We start from the raw sequence: 9,125 nt of genomic DNA on the forward strand, positions 1-9,125 counted from the left end.
TTCCCTGCTGGGACTTGGGAACGACTCTGTCGTCGACTCGGATTTTTGCCGCTTTCTCAAGTTTTTCGATCCTGTCTTTTATTATTTCACCCGGCTCTCTGACTTTCTTGAATGTCAGAGTCTGCTGCGTGTTCTGGTCCTGGGGTTCTTCGACTGTGCTCTCTTCCGGCTTTTCGACGCTCCTCGGCTGGTGTTGGTAGTAGTAGCTTCCGCTATCGCCGCTGTAACGTTCGATCAGCTCGTTGTACAGGAGGCAGTTGTGCTCGTTGAGCGGAAATCGGTCCCACAGGTACTTGAACTGTTCGTCGGTGAACCTCATGACGTACTTGCACAGCACATCCCTGGTGTCACCCTCGTAGACGAAGCCGCACTTGCAAGGGTCCAAGGCCCTGAAGTCCCTCTCCATCTTAATGCGTTTCGTCCTGATGGCATCTGCGAGCATTTCCTCGAGCTCTTCCAAGGGCACACTAGCAGTCTTGTGACGGTTGATCTTGTCAATGGATTCGCACCATTTAGAAGTCTTCTCGTCGAAGTGCCTTTCGAAGTTCTTCATGAATTTGGTGTAGTCGATCCTGTCGCCATAGTACTCGAACATGTTTGACAAGTAGTCGAACTGCTCGAGCGTCAGCGGGAAGCAGAAGTTGTCGAGGATGATCTTCATCTGCTGCGGGTGTATCAGGTGGCAGCTGTTGGGGTCGCAAACTATCAGAGCGTGGTCTATGGTTCTGGAGTTCTTGTTGATGTGATACTTGAGTTTCGACATGAGTTTGTCTCCCATTAGGTTTTTGTACCGATCTTTTAGAGATTCGGATACAAGTCCCAAGTCCTCCGAGTTTACTCTGTAACATCCTCCATCTCGAATCGTCCCGGACTCGTATTTATCCACCGCGAAGAGCGACAAGAACTTCCCGCACTGTATCTTGTTCTCGTGTTCGGGATCGAGGTACGCCATGATTTCTCTCACAACCTCGTCTCTTGCCCGACCCCTCAGAAACTTCGTCAGCAACCTCCTGAAGTCGTTCCTGGTCATGCAGTCCTGATACTTCTTACCCATGTCCAACAAGCAGCGTTCTATGGTGCTCCTCGGATTGTCGACGGTGTTGAGGACCTCGTCGATGAACCTCTTGCATACCTGGGGTATTGTCGTTCTCTGATTCTGCCTCAGCCTCGCGTCGGGTCTGCAGAACTTATCGAGGAATTGCTTGATGTCTACCGACCGCAATATCGGCGTCACCTCGACCCTCAGTTTCGACAGCAGGGTGTGGAACAGGCTTGACGTCATCGGCATCGCGTAGCAGTTCAGCACATTGTGCAGGTCGTTCACGTTAATCTGACCGGTGCCGAGATGGTCTATCATACTCATAGCTTTTTCAATTATAGCTCCGCAATTGCTGAGCTTGTACAGGAAAAAGTCCTTCACGTCCTGTATGGGAAGGCCTTGTATCGAAGGGTCCTCCATCTTATTCAGTATGGCCTGCTTACGGCTGTTTCTGTAGTTCGGCCGGCTGTTCTTGAACTTCGGGCACGGCTCCTCCCATAGCAGCATCTTGTTCTCGGCCATTTTCGGTAGCATAGCTTTTATTCTGTCGGAGTGTATACCGATCTTCTTCAGGAACTCCTCGTAATCCAGTAGCCCGGTTCTATCGGTGTCGTACCTCTTGCGCAACTCCTCGAACTGCTTCTCGTTCATTTCGAAACAGTAGTTTTCGATGACCCTCCTAAACTCCGGGACATTGACCTTACCGTCCTTGTTGTAGTCAAACAGCCAGAAAGACCTAACCACGTCGTGCAGGCTCGGGTGGATCTGATTGTGAAGCCGGAGAGTTAGTTCGTCCATGTTCTCCGTATCCCCGAAATCCCTGATGGGCTCGTCTTCATCGATCTGGAGGGGGGTGTTTGAGAAAGATCGGAAAAAATTGAGGTAGTTCACTTTCCCCCTCTCATCCCTCGGCAAATGTCCGGTGAGCTGCTTGTACTGGGCTCCCGTCATTGGCAGGCAGAAGGTCCTCAATAGGTTCTTCAGCTGAGTGTGCGTCATCTTCCCGGTCGATTTTGGATCAAAGTTCTTGCATCCTTTGAGGACACTCCTGAATCGCTTCGTGACGTGCTGACTGAGACAATCGCGTATATCATCCAGGCGTGCGTTGGGAAGCGTTTGGTATGGCGGGAAACTCTTTATCGACGACAAACTCGTACAGGAGTCGATAACCGACGGCACTGGACTGAGACACCTCAGAGTACTCTGCGAAAGCATATATTTTACGGCACCAGGATCACCTTTTTCGCCGGACGATGAAACGGCAGGATTCGCGACCATGCTATCAGGGTTGTCAGAGTCCGTATTATCCACAGGTTGCACCGGACTGCCGCTGGCCGATCTGCTGTACGGTGACTCGTTGGCGCTGCAGTAGAAGTCCCCGACGCTGTCTACGTATCTGTTGTCGACGACGGGGTCGACTGACTTATGAAGTGGGGCTCCACCGCGGGCTGGTGACCTGTTCCCGTTGATCGGCCCATACGGCAATGGACTCGCACCTTCGAAATTCCTGAGAGTGAAACTCATCCTGGAATTGTTATTCTGAACAGTCTCTTCTGATTCGTTATTGGATGCTACTAGTCTGGCTGTCGCGGATGAAACCCGACGGTCTTGAGCGGGCTTCTCGGCTGCCGGTCCTCGAACACTCTGGGGTCTGCAGGCACGCCCCTCGCAATTCTCCTCCGAGCGGACGAAATAGTTCGAACGTGGTGCCATCGTCGTCGTCGTCGTCGGTGGCGGAGGAGGCGGCGGTGCCACTGAAGTAGTTGACGGACGTCGGTTTTGAGTTGACATGATTGAACAAAATTGACGAATTTATAAGATTGCTCAATCCGCTTGTGAGGATACCACAATGGAACGTCAATGGACACCAAATGATTCGAATCAGAAACTTACGTGGGGGGTTTGATGGATTAATCTTTCCAGACTGAAGGCGTGAATTTCGCTGAATGGCCGCGGTTTCGAAGAAACTACCAGAAAAGATTACAATCTTTTTGTTTGTAATCGGTATTGATTCAGTATATTAAGAAGAATCCAGGGGAGAAATCACGAGAGAATAGGATAATTCTAAAAAACGTGCTTCGCGCCAACAACTCATGGCTTTGACAGCCTTTTCAATGCCTGCGCTAATAGGCATTAAAAATATCTAAAACTCAACAAGAAACTTTTTCGGAGTCAAGAAATCAAATACAGTCGAGCACACACAAATCACAAGTAGCAGTGATAACACAACATCATCAGAGGGAGCGAGCATGAATAGCTCTGAAAAGGAGACAGACAACTATTCCACACAATTAGAGGGATTGGCCTAGAAGCCCCCCACCAGATATCATCAGTGTCTAGCCCCCTGGAAACATACACTTATACTGAAACTAAAAATAATAACACAGATATCACAAACAAAACAGAGATACAACAACAACAAAAATTAATTAACACAGAAATTTCTAGTACATTATCATGTAAACAGTTAAATAAGAGAACTTAAGACACTGAAGAACCCCCCCCAGTGAATCTTGGCGCTAGTACTTCTAGAGCTTATGTGGTGATGCAAGCAACTCATGATGACATACGAGAAAATAGCTGAAACAACATTAATTCGGTTCCCTTGCAGGGAAATGGAGAAATTCATGAGGAAATTCATAACAATGAGTTCCTCCTAGGCATCATAACTTATGATGCCTAGGAGGAATGAACAATGATTCATAACTTGCTAACTTATGATTCATAAGCACATACCTGAATGGGCTCATCCGTTAAGACAGGGGCCTTCCTGCAAGGCCAAGTCTCGCCAGCCTGCTCCAGTTTTCATATCTTTTGAAAGTACATGTCACAGTTGTGATCGGATATTCACACTACACACATTAGGTCTCCATGCAATTTATAAAACATAGTATCTATAGGGCCTAAATAGAATTATTTATGCACCCGATTTTTTTTATAGAGCCACCCGAGCAAAGCTGCTTGAAAGTTAGTACTCTGAGTGCAGCTCTGCCCCTGGGTGAGCCCATGCGTCAAGATGATCCACAGGACATTAAACATGCAGATTTCCCAGAGATGAATGGAGGCCCCTACTGCTAAAGGCTGAATCTTGACTTCGGCATCTTTTCCCCAAACTCTTGAATCCAACGCTAAACTTTAGGGCTCTGCCCAGTAGGCCGTAGTAACATAATACGATGCGTGATGAATGTAACAATTCGCCATATATTTTACAGAGCCCCCGGTCAACGGGTCAAGTCCTTGAGTCATGATGATCCACAAACATTTTGAACATACGAAGTTCCTGAAGATGATAACAAAAGCCTGTCCTCATGACCCCCACATCCCGCGGCAGGGTCCTGTGGTGGATATTTCGCTGCCCTCCCAAGCTGGAGGGCGGCGACTTCAACATTAGAGAATTTATACCCCACATTAAAAACACAGAAAGTAACGAGAATCATCCCGGGCCGGGGCCCTGTCATCCCGACCATTGTGGACCCAAAGGTCTTAGGTAGGCCATAGAATCAACTCGAGATTTGACATGGTGCCGTTAGTTACACAGTCGAATCCCGTTATAACGAACTCCAAGAGACCGGAGAAATCACTTCGTTACAACGGAATTTCCTCATAAAGGAATTCCAGTTTTTTTGCATTGTGTTCCTATGTAAGTTTATCTAGGGGGGATTGGAGTAGTGTTCGTTAAAACGGGATTTTCGCTATATTCGTTAAAGCGGGATTCAACTGTACATGGTTTCAGACGGTATCATTGACGTCTAGAAAATTGAGGACCTTGCTATTTAAAGAAAACTAAAATGAAGTACTGTAATCGGCGAAAAAAAGGGAAAAAAATTTACGTAGGCGTTTGAAATTGTTTGAAGTTGAATAAATACCTAAGAGATGGCAGCACAAGATAGTATTATACAGTATTATAGAGTTTATTAAAGCAATAGGCTGACCATATTTTTATGTGAAAAAAAATATGGGGGAATTGAAATCCCAAATACGGGACATTGCTAAATATCGTCGAAATCGATGCCAAAAAAAAGAAAGAAAAAAAAGTTGCCATTTAAAACTAAAATTACTGTAAAATCACCAGTTCGAGGAAATGAAGCGAGACTGCAAATCGAAGTGTTTTAAAATTAATTGAATGGCAGAAAAAATGTCGTACGCGGTTGCATTGTAAGGGTGTGAACATAGTGCACGTTGGTTTCAGATTCTGCAGATCCGCGTCGCGACGGATTGGTTAATAACTTTGATTTCATGTCTATTAACTAGGGTGAGCATACGTCCCGTATTTCCCGGGACAGTCCCGGTATTTTCTGTTTTTTTGGCCGTCCCGACTTTTTGGCAAAAGTGTCCCGGTTTTTCCCGTATTTTACACGAAGCCAACTTGAATTTTTATTCTTTATTGAAGTCAAAGATTGACATTATTTTCCAACTCATAAATTATTTTACGATAATTACAACTATATATGAGAATATTAATCTCCCACATTTGATTGAACGTTTGTCTTTCGTGGAATACATTGTAATCCACTGCAATTTGCATCATTTCCCGCCATTGGGATTTTTCCGTAATTTCAACAATATTTGGCAACTTTGTTTGGTTTTGGCGTTGTTTTTGGCGATAATTGGCGATGGCCCGTATTTGGAAACGCAATGTCCCGTATTTCTCTCGAGGAAATATGGTCAGCCTACTATTAACCAATCCTTAATGACGCGGACTTGGAGAATAGGATACCAGTGTGCACCATGTTCGCACCCTTAGCTCCAAATCACGTGTCTCATCCAGATCTGATGGAAGGACTGTCATAATAATAAGGCAGAGGCACATTTATTGCTTTGCCGCCTGTGGGCTACACGAATTTCGCCGCCCTTCTAATCCCATTCTTATCTAATTTTCTTGGCTACTTTTTCCTCGAATTCGCCATCCTGTGCTATAACCCGCTTGGTCTCCCCCAATACCGCAAGTACACCCGTGTCTCTAAATCACAGTTTTGTTCATTCCCATGCTCACACCAGTGATGGGCCTACCCGGGCGCGGCCCATGGGGGCCCCCAGAGAAGAGGGGCCTCAGGAAAATGAGAAGCAGTTGAATTTTTTAAGATTTTGCAATGTAGGGCCTCAGGAAAATCACTTGGTCCGGGAGGCCCCACGATGCTCTTAAGACGGCCCTGGCTCACACACTCTTCAAGTCACTCTTTTGTTATTCACGTGCTTGCACGCTGCTTTAGTGACACATTCTTGCACATTTTTTTGGTCACTCGCATGCTTGCACACTGTTTTTGGTCACTCATACTTGCGCAAGCCCTAGATCAGTGTTTCTCAACCGCCGTTCCGAGGCCCAAGTACCGGGCCTTGACATCATTCATACCGGACGGCGAGTGGCTGTCCGTTTCTTCCCCCCCCCCATTCATTTTCCATTATTCGTGTGTTTGACTGAGCTTTCCACTTACAAAAATAAATTAAACTGGGCCGCGGGCTTTCCACTGTTGGGAACCACTGCTCTAGATCACTCTTTGTTTGCTCACTGACCTGGTTCCTTGCTTCATGGGCCACTATTTGGATCATTTACACACGTACACACGGTATAGGTCATTCTTTTGGTCATTCACATGCTTGCACGCACTCTAGATCACTGTTTTGGTCATTCACAGTTTGTACACGCTCTAGATAAGTGGTCCCGGTCATACACAAAATTAATAGAAAATAAATGGGCAAAAATGAAACGGTGAACCATTCACGGCCCGGTTTGACCGGTACAGGGACCCAGCGGTTGAGAAAAACACTGCTCTAGATCAGTGGTTCTCAACCTTTGTTTTTAAAAATTCATAAAAACCGGAAAAAAACAGAAATAAAAAACGGTTTGCAGGGTTAGGTTTTAGAATTTTTTTTAACAGGAAAAAAAATAACTCACAAAACAGCCAATAGGTGGCGCTGACGTACACAAATCAAAGAAAAGATACGCAAATAACGAACAGAATGCCTCCAAATCGTTTATTGCAGCAGTATGTGTTCCACATGATCACCTACACCGGGGATAACACATTGCAGGCGAGTCACAAATCCAGCAACGGCAGAGTGCAGCAGGTCCACATACACGGTTTACAACGATGAACTAATTGGTTGTGGATTAGGAGTGCAAGTTCTCATAAGCGTATCATTTACGTATTTCCACCGAAGTCGCTCTTACCAGCGCCACCTAACAGCTATTTTTGAGTTATTTTTCCCGTAACCTAGCGATGCTAGCCTCGCAAACCGTTTTTAATTTCGGTTGTTTTTCCGATTTTTATTTATTTTTAAAGTTGCTACGGCCTTTTTGCTCACCCTGTACACACATAAAACAAGAGTTTGAGATGAAATATTTCGAAAATACAAAAAATGGACATATGTTTGCTCTCAAGTAGTTTAACTTTATCAATTTAATGTAAACACTGTTTCTTGTGAGTGAAACTTTAGGAAGGTGTGTAAATGACTCTACATTTATGCACTTGTGCTCAAGGGGATCCTTGCCTCAGTGAGAATCCGTTTGTAAGTCTCTCAGTTGCATGTCTTTCATTCACATTATTTCATTTATGTGACGCACAATTTCAATTATTTGACATTTTCGCTTCGACTCGAGAATTCCAAATCTTTGGACAACTTTTCCAACTATCGAATCCGCATAATTTTCGCAGATTGAGAAGACGCGACGCTGAACTTGTTTTTCCAACGCAAAAACCATAAACTTTGGGTAGACATAGGTTAACTTAGGTTGACTTTAACGAAGAGACGCATTTGAGCCGGTGATGAACATTTCAAAGTGATCACTTGCGTGAGAATTTGTTGGACTTTTCTAAGAAATCGGCAGACACCGCGAGTCTCAAATAAACGGATTTAAATTGTTTGAAATGTGGCCACACATACCCATTAAGATTTTTTTTTCTTCTAATATCCACAGCATTGTTCTTGCAATGTAAGAAAACTGCATTGTAATTACTCAAGATGCTGAAAACCTGTTAATAGGAAACATGTACAATATCAGTTAACAAACCTCTAAATATTTGCCGGTTGCAGGGCCAGAAATAGAGGGGGGGGGGGGGGGGCAGAAGTTTCAACTATCCCAACGGAAAAATTTAGGGGGGCAGCAAATTTTAGGTGGGAACAAAAATACCTCTATGAAATTGTCGATTTTTGAAGTGGTGGGAGGCAGCGAAATCACGTTTGACTCAGGCGGCAAAATAATTCAAATATCCTAGTTATGGTCTGGCTGGTTGGGTGAATCATATAGCAAGTAAGTCTCAATGCACTATCTGCTTTCATTAGACATAGAAACCAATCAGCAAACCGAACGACGGCAAGGCCACCTTGAATATGGTTTGAGTTCCATTTTTTTCCTGTTAAATTGAAAGGAATGACATACGACTACTTGAGATTGAAACAAGTAAAGTTATGCCAATTACAGTTTCTTAAGTTATACAGCAACGTAGTTTTATAAAAATAATAAATGAGCTATAAAAAGAGTTATACTAAATGGGTGGTGGGTATTTTTTTTTCTCCTGTAATCGTTTTTTATATCACAAAGTTTAACATGTAATTAAAACAATTGAATTTTTGTGATATTTTCATTCAGATAAAGTTGTTTTTAAAAAACCGCCATAGGAAAAGCATTGTAAGTAGGAAATAACTTCAAACGGGAATCCTTAATGAGAATAAGTTGGAGTTGGGAGCACGAAAATAAGGTAGATAAGAGTTTCTTTTTAGCGTTCTCTTCCGCTCTCTTACACGTATATAGTAGAAAGATACATTACAAAGAAAGGAGGGGAAAGAAAAAGCAACTTCCTTAGATAATAGGGTTGCTGTAAAGCTTCGCGATGTTGAAGAGAGAGAGGAAAGAAAACACGGAGAACTTGCTTGAATTTATTCCACTGGTGTTTGGACGTAATAATACGTCCTTGAAAGTCAAAAGTCCTATCAATAGTCTTACAAAAGGAGGTAGTTGTTCAAATCTGCGTTTTCAGTTTTATTCATTATTATTAATTGGTTTTTATTGCAATTAATTATTATCATTCATTTTAATCTATTAGCCGGACATTTCGATCTCGAAGGATAATAAAACTGGCTATAAAAT

The sequence above is a fragment of the Pholcus phalangioides genome, unplaced genomic scaffold (genome assembly GCF_987345545.1).
Source record: "Pholcus phalangioides strain wild (caught in Gottingen) unplaced genomic scaffold, Ppha-v1.0 ptg000008l_1, whole genome shotgun sequence".
Classification (NCBI taxonomy): Eukaryota; Metazoa; Arthropoda; class Arachnida; order Araneae; family Pholcidae; genus Pholcus; species Pholcus phalangioides.